At 46.0% G+C, this 13471-nt stretch overlaps 1 long non-coding RNA gene across 1 annotated transcript; it reads right to left on the bottom strand.

Moving 5' to 3' along the window:
- Nucleotides 1-4098: 4098 nt before the first annotated feature.
- LOC309365272 lies at nucleotides 4099-5787 on the bottom strand. The gene is made up of 3 exons (XR_014165940.1): nucleotides 5572-5787; nucleotides 4738-4845; nucleotides 4099-4420 (listed from the first exon to the last, which is right to left on the bottom strand). It is a non-coding gene; the product is annotated as an uncharacterized lncRNA (long non-coding RNA).
- Between the last annotated feature and the right edge of the window lie 7684 nt (nucleotides 5788-13471).

Consider the following 13471-nt stretch of genomic DNA (forward strand, 5'->3'; position numbering starts at 1 on the left):
AGGAGATCACTTTTTTATTCTGTTGCTGCTCACAGCAGTATGAAGGGTGCGCACAAGTATGTTTCTCTGTCCACCTTCCGTGAGTGATACATGATGAAGGAATGATCACCGGGTGTGGAGCACACTTCCACCCGCAGACAAAGCCACAGCTGTCTGAACATCATGCCCTCTATCTAACCTTTGCTCTCTTAGTGGTCTGCTGTGCCCTGTCTGTGCCCTTTGTCTCCTTCGTCATACATGGTTCAAGGGGAAATGACCCGGTGGAGACAGGTGCCAAAATAACTTTGTACCACCCCTCGATCTCAGGATTGGAAGATGTGTCAAGGTCACAGTCCAAAATCTATCTAACTGGTTTTGCATATTGTGCTAATAAAAAGAGCTTCGGCAGAGCTAGCTGGCAGCTTGCTTATGCACAGCTCACCTGCATTACCAACTCCTGCCTTGTGTCCTTCACTTCCCATGGTCCTTTAATATTGCATCCGTCTTAGACCATGTTCAAAGACATAGGACCCGGAAATGAAAGCAGGTGAGCCCATGTCATACATTTTCCTCCTGATGGATTTTTGTGGCTCCACAGCATTGGTTATAGATGCCAGTTTAACAAGTTATCAGTTAATTTGTGTGGTAATCTACCACCATCAGCTGAAGAGCAAGTTTTGCTACCACTGTTCCCAAGTGCACTGTTCCCAAGTTCCTTTCCTCTGACTGGAATGAATGGCAACTCTTCACTTGCAGGGGAGTAGGTCAAGTGTGGCAGTTGAAAGATCTATGGGCAGAAGCTGAAATCTGTACTCTGACTTTTGACTGCTATAGCCAGGATGCCCCTTGTTTGAAAACCCAATCTTGCTCTGGATAGGAAAACCTGGTAATAACTAGTGGCAGCAGGTCAGCTTCTGAAAAACAACAAGTTGCTTGGCTTGAGGAACCAGGTTCAACATAGCCATTGTATAAAGCCAATAGGAACCTTATTAGCATCTCAGGGCACCTGATCCTGATGGGGTTGGTGGGACTGAGGGAATGGACTGAGGGAATAGCCAAATGTTGTACAGAATGTCCCGGACCTCTGTAGCCATCTGTTAATATCTAATGTGGAAGGAACACCTGTTTCTTTCAATTAACAAGACCTCATTGTGTCTTTGTTGCAGTGTACATGTACAGCAGAAACAGCCCTGGTCTTTAACTGGATGGGCAGCTACATGGGAGTGCAAAGTGCTGCATAAAAATTCTCCCTTTTAAGGGACACAGGTGGTGCTGTGGTGTAAACCACTGAGCCTCTTCGACTTGCTGATCAGAAGGCCAGCAGTTCAAATCCCCGTGACAGGGTGAGCTCCTGTTGCTCTGTCGCAGCTTCTGCCAACCTAGCAATTTGAAAGCATACCAGTGCAAGTAGATAAATAGGTACCACTCCGGCAGGAAGATAAACGGCATTTCCGTGTGCTGCTCTGGTTTTGGTGTTCTGTTGCACCAGAAGCGGCTTAGTCGTGCTGGCCACATGACCCAGAAAAACTATGGACAAACGAGGGCTCCCTCGGCCTGTAAAGGAAGATGTGCACCGCAACCCCAGATTTGTCTGCGACTGGACTTAACTGTCAGGGATCCTTTACCTTTACTATTACTTAAGGCTAGGAGGAACTTTCTTGGCTTCTTCTCTCATGCTGGTAAGCTTGAACGGTGAAAAGGTAAACGGAAAAGAACCCCTGGACGGTTAAGTGCAGTCAAAGGCAACTATGGGGTTCAGCGCTCATCTCTCTTTCAGGCCGAGAGAGCCGGCGTTTGTCCCCAGACAGCTTTCCGGGTCATGTGGCCTGCATGACTAAACTGCTTCTGGTGCAACAGGACACAGTGGAGCGCATGGAACACTGTTTACCTGCCCGCTACAGCGGAAACTATTTATCTACTTGCACTGGCGTGCTTTCGAAATGCTAGGTTGGCAGGAGCTGGGACAGAGCAACAGCAGCTCACCCTATTGGCAAACCCAAGAGGCTCCATGGTTTAGACCACAGCACCACCGCATGAAGCCTCTGTGAATATGCTTGGGTGGCCCTGAAGAGGAACAGGGATGCGGGTAGTAATTCCTTAAGGTGTTAGGTGCATAATGTACTGATTTTTCAGAAAAATCGAAATGGGCTATACAGAATGTCCCAGGCTTCTATGAGCACCTGATGCCAGAGTAGATTTTCCCTCAGCCATTCAGGGCCTAGGGGCATATTTTTCCAGAACTAAAGTGTGTATGTGAATCCCCCTTGTGCCACAATAGTACGTTTTTGCTGTTCCCAGTGGTCCCTTAACCAGAAGGAATAATAAAATACTTCCTTCTAAAAAATTGTTAATCACTTTATCTTGCCCAGGGAAATCCAAATCTTGGTAAGTGTTTCTTGTGTTTAGTCAATCAGCCAACTACAAATTCACCTAACCATAGTATCGGCTAGTCCACATCTTACCAACTTCTCCTCAAAACTATCACTGAGGACTTTGTTTGTTTTCCATACTCTGTGCATTGGTATAGAGACAACTCAGACCATTAGTAATTCCCTCCAGCTGCTTCCTTCTTTTGTTTGCTTGCCCTTTAGTAGGTTTCTCATCTTCCTGTGCATCCATAAAGCACCAGCACCCCACACCAGTTGTACTTTCTCATTAAAATTCCCTCAGTCTTGAGGAATGGAAAAGAGAAGGTACAGAGATTTCTTTTGTGTTCGAGTTACAATAATTACACAGGTAGCAAAATAGAATACAGACCACAAGTTCACTTACAAACTTTATTGAAAGAAAGCATTGAAGCATCCAATAAAACAATATCACAAGGTCTTATTCTGACGTTATTCTGCATGCAAAACTAGCAGTAATTTTAACTATTATTATTGAACTCGATCTTGATTGGCCACCTAGAACTCCCACCAGTCCAAAACTACTTAAAAGCTTTGCTACGTTCCACTTGCATTGCAATGTTCAGGAACGACAACAGAGAACAAACTCTCTCTGCCCAAGAAGCCTTGGAGCAGCAGGATTCCATGAGCTCCAGGAAGAGAGGAATTTAGATTCTGATGGACAGGGCCCAGGAGAAGCTCCAGCTCCTGACCTGACCATCCTGGCCGTGAGTATAGGATGGGATGCTTTAACAAGGCAATTAAGGGCTGGCCAATCAGGACTGCTCCCAGAGTTAGGTTGCCTGCTGTTCTGCAAAATGTAAAATCACAGCCTAGAGATGGGATTTGTTGCTTTCCTATGGTTGTTTAGAGATCACAGAGTTTTGAGTGCAAGATTGAGAGCAGCGAGGGAGAATATTGGTGTGAAAAGAGGTTTTTCAAAAATTGGTGCCCTAATCTGAAACAAAACATTGCTATCGGTTGGTGTAGATGCTTCTGCTACAGAGCATGGAAGCAACACCCAAGTTTGTACTTGCATTTGCTTTCAATGACCCTTGTCGCCATCCCTAGCACAGGTTTTGATAACATATTTGATAACATCATCTGTGATTTGCCAAGTTCAAGCAGGGATTGGCGAGTGACAAAGAGACATGTCTATCAACTCTCCAAGGAACATTCCACCCCACCCCACCCAATACCCAAGTCAATTATGCACTTTTGCATGGGGAAGTTACTTTTCAAACTATCAGACAGTGAAGGAGTCCATAAATGAGTGAGCACAAATGAATTTGCTGCCAAGGAGTGTGGTGGAGTCTCCTTCTTTGGAGGTCTTTAAGCAGAGGCTTGACAACCATATGTCAGGAGTGCTCTGATGGTGTTTCCTGCTTGGCAGGGGGTTGTACTCGATGGCACTTGTGGTCTCTTCCAACTCTATGATTCTATGATTCTATGATTCTATGAAATGAGTGGTCCTCCTCTCGGGAGCAGGAAGGAGAAATGAAGTTGTGAACTGAATGAGTGTTTGGTTAACAAGTATGTATAGCCAAATTGGGGGGTTTCCTGTGCTCGTGGAGGCTCCCCAATGCACTTAGGGTGCTGGAAAATCATCGGTCTAAGATGTATGGCAGCCCTCCGCAAATACAGAAGACTCCCCAGGTCACACAGTCAGCCACCATTTTGTGGAGGACGATGAGGCTGTTGAGTGTGGAACATGCCCTGAATGTGATTTTTGGACGTTGCATCAGAATATTTGTGTGGGGCTTTTGTCTGTCATTTGACTTGAATCCATTGAAAGGAAAGGATATGAAATCGTCTAATATTACATCTCTCAAAGGAGAAATGGAAGGAGAAAGATTTCTTACCCAACCTTTTACCATGAGGTTTCTGGATAGGGGTAAACAACTTAAGAATAGAATAGTAAGATCAGTCAAAACATAAGTCAGTATGGCAGCATGCTACTGTCTTTTTCACTTTCCCTGGCATCACTTTTCCACAGAATTCTTTCCAACTGTCAGCACCACATTCTTTGACATAATTAATCACTTCACCGCTTTGACCTGGCGAGAGAAAGAGAAGTACTTAGGTTGATATTAACTATTGAATGAAGAGAATTTTACTGAATTAGTCCATAGTCTGTATCAAGAGATACTCCACATCAAGGTAAATTACATTTTAGACATCATTTTAAAATGTGCACTTAAACAGAATTTTGAATTTATTTTGCTAAAACTACTAAAATGTCAACATTAAAATAAAATAAAGTTAAAACCTATGAAAGATACATGTCCTTTAAAAAAACAATAACCAACCCTTAAATCTCAGGTCATCCTAGTCCCGGCATATAAAAAGGAAGGAAGAGACAATAAATCCTTACCATAAGTCTCTACCATAATACAGAATGGTCCCTCACAGGTCTTCCCCTTCGGTTCACATGGCTTGCCAGGACTAAGTGACCTGCATTTTCTGCAGTTCACAGCATCTGCTGTAAGAGACAGCATTTCATTTGGGTAGGAACCAACCAATATTCAATATCCTAAACCACCAAAATCCTGCTGGCACACATAGCTGTCAGAATCGATCCCAGAACAACAATAGAAGAATGCTTTCCCCCTTGGGAAGTGAGACTAAGTTTGCATTTCTGTGTATAGATTAAGAGACGGAAATTCTACGCAAATTTGTGGCAAGCTCCTGTACCCTGAGGCTAGCAACACCTTCCAGCTAGACAACTAGATCCTCTTTTCCAAAGATGGCACGATCTGTCCTGCAGCTTGCTGTGTTCATGCTTTGATCAGGAGCCAGGAGAAAAGCATTTTCCTCCCTCTGGTAAAAGGGAGGTTGAATTCTCCCCTGAAATTGGCTCAAAGGTACAGAATTCCACCTTGAGAACTGGCTTTAACCTAGAAGTTGCTGAATTACAACTTATCACTAAACTGAAAACTATGTATAGACCTCGTCTTAATAGAGATATTGGATTCCTGTCTCATTACATATGCTAATCATCTGCATACTATCCCTTGCTTTTTCCTGCAGGACTAACTGCAGTCATTAACAGCAGTCAACAGGTTTACCAAACCCATTGAGTCAATCACCCACCTCCTACTATCCTCCTGAGGAAAACCCCTCTCCACCCTCCCACTATATATAAGGGTCGGGTGACTTCTGTTTCAGTGTACCTATTCAGGGACTGGTGGGTGGGGACCATACTTACCTCCAGTCCTGAAGCAAAGCAGAACACAGAACGTAAGTAGCCAGACCTGAACCAAACGTTGGCCGCGGTTCTCAAGAAACAAGCTCTGCCCCATTGGAAAACCTTCTTGTATGAAGCCTTTTTGCTGACAGCTGAGAGACTACGGGATGGCAGGGCAGATCGGTATTAGTTACTCAAGCTCTGTTCAGGAACACGCTGCTCAGTTTGAGGAGCCGGGTTCAAGATATCCATTATATAAGGCTGGGAGAAACCCTCTTGGCTCCTGGCCTCATCCTGGTTTCCTTGAAAGGTCCAAGGAGCCTCTGGCAACATCCTTGGGTCACTCGGATGGGCAGCGGAGAGTGAAGGCGACGGTTGTCTTGGGCCCTTTCAGGCATAAAGTGCTGATTGTTACGACAAATCCAAATGGACTGAGGAATCAGCTGAATGGTGTACAAAATGTCCCGGACCTCAAGGGATGCCTGATGCTATCTCACGAGGGTTTTCTGTCCAGCTCCAGGTTTCAATTGTAATAGTACAATGTGCCGAGCAGGCAACTCTCAACCAGCCTGCAGATTAATAATAATAATAATAATAATAATAATAATAATAATAATTGTCAGAGCTGCCCAAGGTCCCAGCTCACAGAGGACCAACGCCAGTTCTTGTTATATACAAAAGTCTTTATTAAGGTTCAGTTTCGATTCCAAAGCCGCGGCGCGCAGCTCTACGTCTCAACCCTAGACCGCTGAAGTCCCGTCTGAATCTCCTCCCCCCTGACACCAGTTTAAGATCCTAGCCCTGCTCCACCTCTTCCGTTGCTCTCTCCTCCTCTGGGTCCTCCTGCCCGCTGTGGCATTCCCCTTTCTGGACTCTTCTGACGCTGAGTCGCCTGACTCCTCCCCCTGCCTCCGGCGGGCTTTAGGACCTGGTTCCCAATCCTCATTCTCTGTTGTCCTGCGCTCCTGTACATTTGAACTTGTCTCTCGCGCCAACCCAGTGACCTTCCTCCTGACCGTTATACTGCTCCTGTCACTGCTTCCCTCTTCCGGGAGGCTCGCTGGACTTGACCTCCCCTCCTTTGCCTGACTCTCCGATGGAGGCGTGGCCAGCCCTGACTCATCTTCTCTCCCTGGCGGGGAATACGCTGGCCCCGCTACCTGGGACTCTTCCCCCCCCCCACTACGCTCTGGTGGGGAAGCTGGTCCTGATCTCCAACTGCTGCTCTGGGAGTCCCCGCTGGCACCTTGCTCCTGGAGCGTCCCTCTTGGGGCCCCCCTTGCCCTGGCCATAGGCGCCTCCTTCTGTGAATCTTCCGATTCGCTGGAGAGGCTCATGGAATCTCTCGGGCCACTGTCATCTTCTCCTACGCTCCCCTCGGATTCTTCCCCTTCGCTCTCCATCTCCTCTCTTCCCTGCGCCTCTGCTCCTGAGCCCCTGACAATAATAATAATACTTTATTATTATTTATACCTCACCATCTGGCCGGGCTTCCCCAGCCACTCTGGGCAGCTTCCAACAAAATATTAAAATACAGTAATGCATCAAACATTAAAAGCTTCCCAAAACAGGCCTGCCTTCATATGTCTTCTAAAAGTCTGGTAGTTGTTGTTCTCTTTGACATCTGGTGGGAGGGCGTTCCACAGGGTAGGAGTCACAACCGAGAAGGCCCTCTGCCTGGTTCCCTGTAACTTGACTTCTCGCAGTGAGGGAACCGCCAGACGACCCTCGGTGCTGGACCTCAGTGTCCGGGTAGCATGATGGGGGTGGAGACGCTCCTTCAGATATACTGGACCGAGGCCGTTTAGGGCTTTAAAGGTCAGCACCAACACTTTGAATTGTGCTTGGAAACGTACTGGGAGCCAATGCAGGTCTTTCAAGACCAGTGTTATGTGGTCTCAGTGGCCGCTCCCAGTCACCAATCTAGCTACTGCATTCTGGCTTAGTTGTAGTTTCTGGGTCACCTTAAAAGGTAGCCCCACGTAGAGCACATTGCAGTAGTCCAAGCGAGAGATAACCAGAGCATGCACCACTCTGGCGAGGCAGTCTGCGGGCAGGTAGGGTCTCAGCTTTTGTACCAGATGGAGCTGATAAACAGCTGTCATGGACACAGAATTGACCTGCACCTCCATGGACAGCTGTGAGTACAAAATGACTCCCAGGCTGCGCACCTAGTCCTTCAGGGACACAGTTACCCCATTCAGGACCAGGGAGACCTCCACACCTGCCCGCCTCCTGTCCCCCCAAAACAGTACTTCTGTCTTGTCAGGATTCAACCTCAATCCATTAGCCGCCATCCATCCTACAACCGCCTCCAGACACACAGGATGTTCACCGTCTTCACTGAAAGAGAGGTAGAGCTGGGTATCATCCACATATTGATGGACAAACCCACAACCCAAACCCCCTGATGATCTCTCCCAGCGGCTGCATGTAGATGTTGAAAAGCATGGGGGAGAGGACAGAACCATGAGGCACCCCACAAGTGAGAGCCTGTCTTCCTGTCTTCCACTGCCTCCCGCAGTTTGGTCAAACTCATGCTGGTAACCTCGAAAACACTATCCAACCATCTCGTCCTCAGTCGCCCCCTTCTCCTTGTGCCCTCCATCTTTCCCAACATCAGGGTCTTTTCCAGGGAGTCTTCTCTTCTCATGAGGTGGCCAAAGTACTGGAGCCTCAGCCTCATGATCTGTCCTTCCAGTGAGCACTCAGGGCTGCTTTCCTTCTGAATGGAGAGGTTTGATCTTCTTGCAGTCCATGGGACTCTCAAGAGTCTCCTCCAGCACCATAATTCAAAAGCATCAATTCTTCGGCGATCAGCCTTCTTTATGGTCCAGCTCATCACTACTGGGAAAACCATAGCTTTAACTATATGGACCTTTGTTGGCAAGGTGATGTCTCTACTCCTCAAGATGCTGTCTAGGCCTGTCATTGCCCTTCTCCCAAGAAGCAGGCGTCTTTTAATTTCGTGGCTGCTGTCACCATCTGCCGTGATCATGGAGCCCAAGAATGTAAAATCTCTCACTGCCTCCATTTATTCCCCTTCTATTTGCCAGGAGGTGATGGGCCCAGTGGCCATGATCTTTGTTTTTTTTATGTTGAGCTTCAGACCATATTTTGCGCTCTCCTCTTTCACCCTCATTAAAAGGTTCTTTAATTCCTCCTCACTTTCTGCCATCAAGGTTGTGTCATCTGCATATTTGAGGTTGTTGATATTTCTTCCGGCAATCTTAATTCCGGCTAGGGATTCATCCAGCCCAGCCTTTCGCATGATGAATTCTGCATATAAGTTAAATAAGCAGGGAGACAAAATACAGCCTTGTAGTACTCCTTTCCCAATCAAAGCGGTTTGATAGCCGCCTCTTTTAGCAGGTCTGGGAAGGCTCACTCACAGAGAGAAGCATTCACCACCCCACGAAGCCCATCGCCCAGCCCTTCCCGGCTAGCTTTTATTAGCCAGGATAGACAAGGATCAAGGAGGCAGGTGGTTGGTTTCACTTGTCCAAGCAGCCTGTCCACATCCTCGGGGGTAACAGATTGGAATTGATCCCATGCAAATTGACTAGACAGGACTCTAGCACTCTCCTGCCCTGGCCCTGCTCCTATGGTGGAGTCTAACTCTTCCTGAATCTGAGGGACTTTATCTGCAAAAAAACTTTGCAAAATTGTTGCAGGAGATCATGTGGCCCGTACTGGGTCCTGATGAAACAGAATGGGTGACTGCTGGCCAGCCCATATTCCCGAATCGTTGTGTTAGCAGCTTTCATTTGTACAGCGTAATGAATGGTATGCACAGCCATGTGTTTCTGCCAGTCTTCCATGAGTGATATATAAGTGATCCTTTAATTTTGCATGTATCTTCGACCTTGCTCAAAGACCTGGGACACTGTAATTGCCATTCCTGCCATCGCCCTTCATCCCCCTCCATGGAAGTTTATGGCTCTACAGTGTTGGCCATAGATCTCAGTGTAGCAAGCTATATTAACTGAGTTAAGATTAAAAAAGGATGTGTACAAAAAAATGGGAAAGGGGGGGAAACCACCAAAGAGGAATTCAAACAAATAGCCAGCACGTGTAGACACAAAGTCAGAAAAGCTAAAGCACAGAATGAACTCAGGCTTGCTAGAGAGGTTAAAAGCAAGAAAAACGGCTTTTATGGGTATGTTCGTAGCAAAAGGAAGAACAAAGAAACAGTGGGGTCACTCAGAGGAGAAGATGGTGAAATGCAAAAAGGGGACACAGAAAGGGCTGAACTCCTCAATGCTTTCTTTGCCTCAGTCTTCTCCGATGAAGAAAACAATGCCCGACCTGAAGAATTTGGAGCAAATGATTCAGCAGAGGAAACACAGCCCAGAATAACGAAGGAGATAGTACAAGAATACCTGGCTAGTTTAGATGTCTCCAGGGCCAGATGAACTGCATCCCAGAGTATTAAAAGAACTGGCAGATGTGATCTCAGAACCACTGGCAGTTATCTTTGAGAATTCCTGGAGAACAGGCGAAGTCCCGGCAGACTGGAGGAGGGCAAATGTTGTCCCTATTTTCAAAAAGAAGAAAAGAGAGGACCCAAATAATTACCGCCCAGTCAGTCTGACATCAATACCATGGAAGATTCTGGAGCAGATCATTAAGCAGTCTGTGAGCACCTAGAAAGGAATGCTGTGATCACCAATAGTCAGCATGGATTTCTGAAAAATAAGTCATGTCAGACTAACCTGATCTCGTTTTTTGACAGATTTACAACCCTGGTAGATGAAGGGAACACAGTGGATGTAGCCTACCTTGATTTCAGCAAGGCATTTGACAAGGTGCCCCATGATATTCTTGTAAAGAAGCTGGTAAAATGCGGTCTTGACTATGCTACCACTCAGTGGATTTGTAACTGGCTGACTGACCGAACCCAAAGGGTGCTCATCAATGGTTCCTCTTCATCCTGGAGAAGAGTGACTAGTGGGGTGCCACAGGGTTCTGTCTTGGGCCCAGTCTTATTCAACATCTTTATCAACGACTTGGATGATGGACTCAAGGGCATCCTGATCAAATTTGCAGATGTCACCAAACTGGCTAACACCCCAGAGGACAGGATCACACTTCAAAATGACCTTGACAGATTAGAGAACTGGGCCAAAACAAACAAGATGAATTTTAACAGGGAGAAATGTAAAGTATTGCACTTGGGCAAAAAAAATGAGAGGCACAAATACAAGATTGGTGACACCTGGCTTGAGAGCAGTACATGTGAAAAGGATCTAGGAGTCTTGGTTGACCACAAATTTGACATGGCAGCTAAAAAAGCCAATGCAATTCTGGGCTGCATCAATAGGAGTATAGCATCTAGATCAAGGGAAGTAATAGTGCCACTGTATTCTGCTCTTGTCAGACCTCACCTGGAGTACTGTGTCCAGTTCTGGGCACCACAGTTCAAGAAGGACAAACTGGAACGTGTCCAGAGGAGGGCAACCAAAATGGTCAAAGGCCTGGAAACGATGCCTTATGAGGAACGGCTAAGGGAGCTGGGCATGTTTAGCCTGGAGAAGAGGAGGTTAAGGGGTGATATGATAGCCATGTTCAAATATATAAAAGGATGTCACATAGAGGAGGGAGAAAGGTTGTTTTCTGCTGCTCCAGAGAAGCGGACACGGAGCAATGGATCCAAACTACAAGAAAGAAGATTCCACCTAAACATTAGGAAGAACTTCCTGACAGTAAGAGCTGTTTGACAGTGGAATTTGCTGCCAAGGAGTGTGGTGGAGTCTCCTTCTTTGGAGGTCTTTAAGCAGAGGCTTGACAACCATATGTCAGGAGTGCTCTGATGGTGTTTCCTCCTTGGCAGGGGGTTGGACTCGATGGCCCTTGTGGTCTCTTCCAACTCTATGATTCTATGATTCTATGAATGTGGCAAGGTATCTATTTAACATGTTTACCGGGCGGAGGGGGATTTTGTATGTATGGGTGTTATGTACTGAGTTGAACAGGATCCAAAATGCAGCAGTCTGATTGGTCCTAGAACAATAGGATTCAGAATGCAGCAGTCTGATTGGTCCTAGAACAATGCAGCAGTATGATTGGTCGTCAGGAGCCACCCAATCCAGCTCCAGATAGAAGTGAATCCACAACCTGATTGGCCTTCAGGAGAATTCCGGAATTAGACAATCACGTGCAGCCCATTGTGTAAATAATGTATACAAAGCAGATACTTTGAGGGGACTTCCATTCCCTCCTCACCACTATGAGCTGAAAAAGAGCATGAAATCCACTCTCAACTCTGAGTATATTTCAATGTGTTACTCTTAGTATTAACTAAAAGACCTATAATGGAAGGAGTGTGTTTGCAAGGGTTTGGGGTATGCAGGCCTCCATCAGAGACAGTTTGGATGACACACTATGCAGGCGCTGAGTGGATTTCTGTGCAACCATTTTAACCTTGCCCCAGACACTCCCACAGCTTGTAAATTGGACGAATTAAATGGACCCTTTTTCCTCAAAAAGACTGCACCAGAATCCTCAGTAAAATGCTGTTTTACAATGAACCATAGAAACGAGTATTGTGTTGCGGGGGGGGACGACGAAAAAAAGAAATTTAGAGGGCTCCGTCTGCCACAACAGTAAGTTTTGGAATATCCCAATCATTCAGTCACAAGGACGATACAACAGGAAACCACTCCTCTCTCCAAATGCAAAAACTGAATTCACTGGAGGATGATCTGTTAGAGCCAGCAATTTATTTTCAAGGCTGGATCTAGACGCATCAAAAAAAGCGTTTCAGGAAAACGTAAATTCATAAAGGAAATCACCTTGGCAAAAAGATGGGATTCCACAGCACCATCTGGTGGCACGATGTTATAAAGCATATGAAGCTTTTTTTCTTTACTAATGTAGCTGAACCCCAAGTTTCCCCTGGATTCCCAAATTATGCTCTTTCTGTTCCCCTCAACGTCCAATAATGTATTTCAATGTAGAAAGAGTCCTGAATACTTTTCTGGTTAATCCGTTCTCTACACTCTTTGCAAAAGGTTTGCTGTGCTGAGACAGTCGCACCCATTTGTCCCTTGGCAGAAAAAGAAACAGGCAACAAATAGCAGTAGTAGCTTAACTTATGGTAAGGAAGATGTTGCTCATGTTTGAAGAATCAGGTTCAATGCAGCCATTGTATACGGCCGGGGGGCATCTCAGCTCACCTGATCCTGGTGGGTTTGGAAAGTGCATGAGGCTTTCGGCAATATGCTGGGGTATCTCTGAAATGCAAGGGGGATGAGGGCACTGGTTCTCTTCGGCTATTTGGTGTACTGGTATACTGATTGTTAGCTGAAATCCTAATGGGCGGAGGAACCAATGTTGAACACAGTGTCCTAGACCTCCATGCCCACCTGATACAGTGGTACCTCGGGTTACATACGCTTCAGGTTACATACGCTTCAGGTTACAGACTCCACTAACCCAGAAATAGTGCTTCAGGTTAAGAACTTTGCTTAAACCACAAGTTTAACTTGCAAACTTTATTGAAAGTAACCATTGAAGCATCTGATAAAACAATATTACAAGGTATTACTCTCACGTTATTTCTGCATGCAAAACTAGCAAAAGTTTTAACTATTATTATCTAACTCTATCGTGATTGGCCACCTAGAACTCCCACCAGTCCACACTACTTAAAAGCTTTGCTATGTTCCAGTTACATTGCAATGTTCAGGAAAAAGAAAAGAGAACATTTGAACTCTCCAACCAAGGAAGGGTTGGGAAGAACAGAGGGCTTCCATGAGCTCCAGGAAGAGATGAATTGAGAATCCAAAGGACAGGACCCAGGAGAGTCCAAATAGAAGTGGTTCCAGACTCCCCCCAACCATCTTGACTGACTGTGTGGAAGCCTTCTTGTTTAACGAATCTCATCACTATCCCAACCACAAGCGAATGTTTTGGATAA

The sequence above is a fragment of the Podarcis melisellensis genome (assembly GCF_964234715.1).
Source record: "Podarcis melisellensis genome assembly, chromosome: 2".
In the NCBI taxonomy this organism is placed as follows: Eukaryota; Metazoa; Chordata; class Lepidosauria; order Squamata; family Lacertidae; genus Podarcis; species Podarcis melisellensis.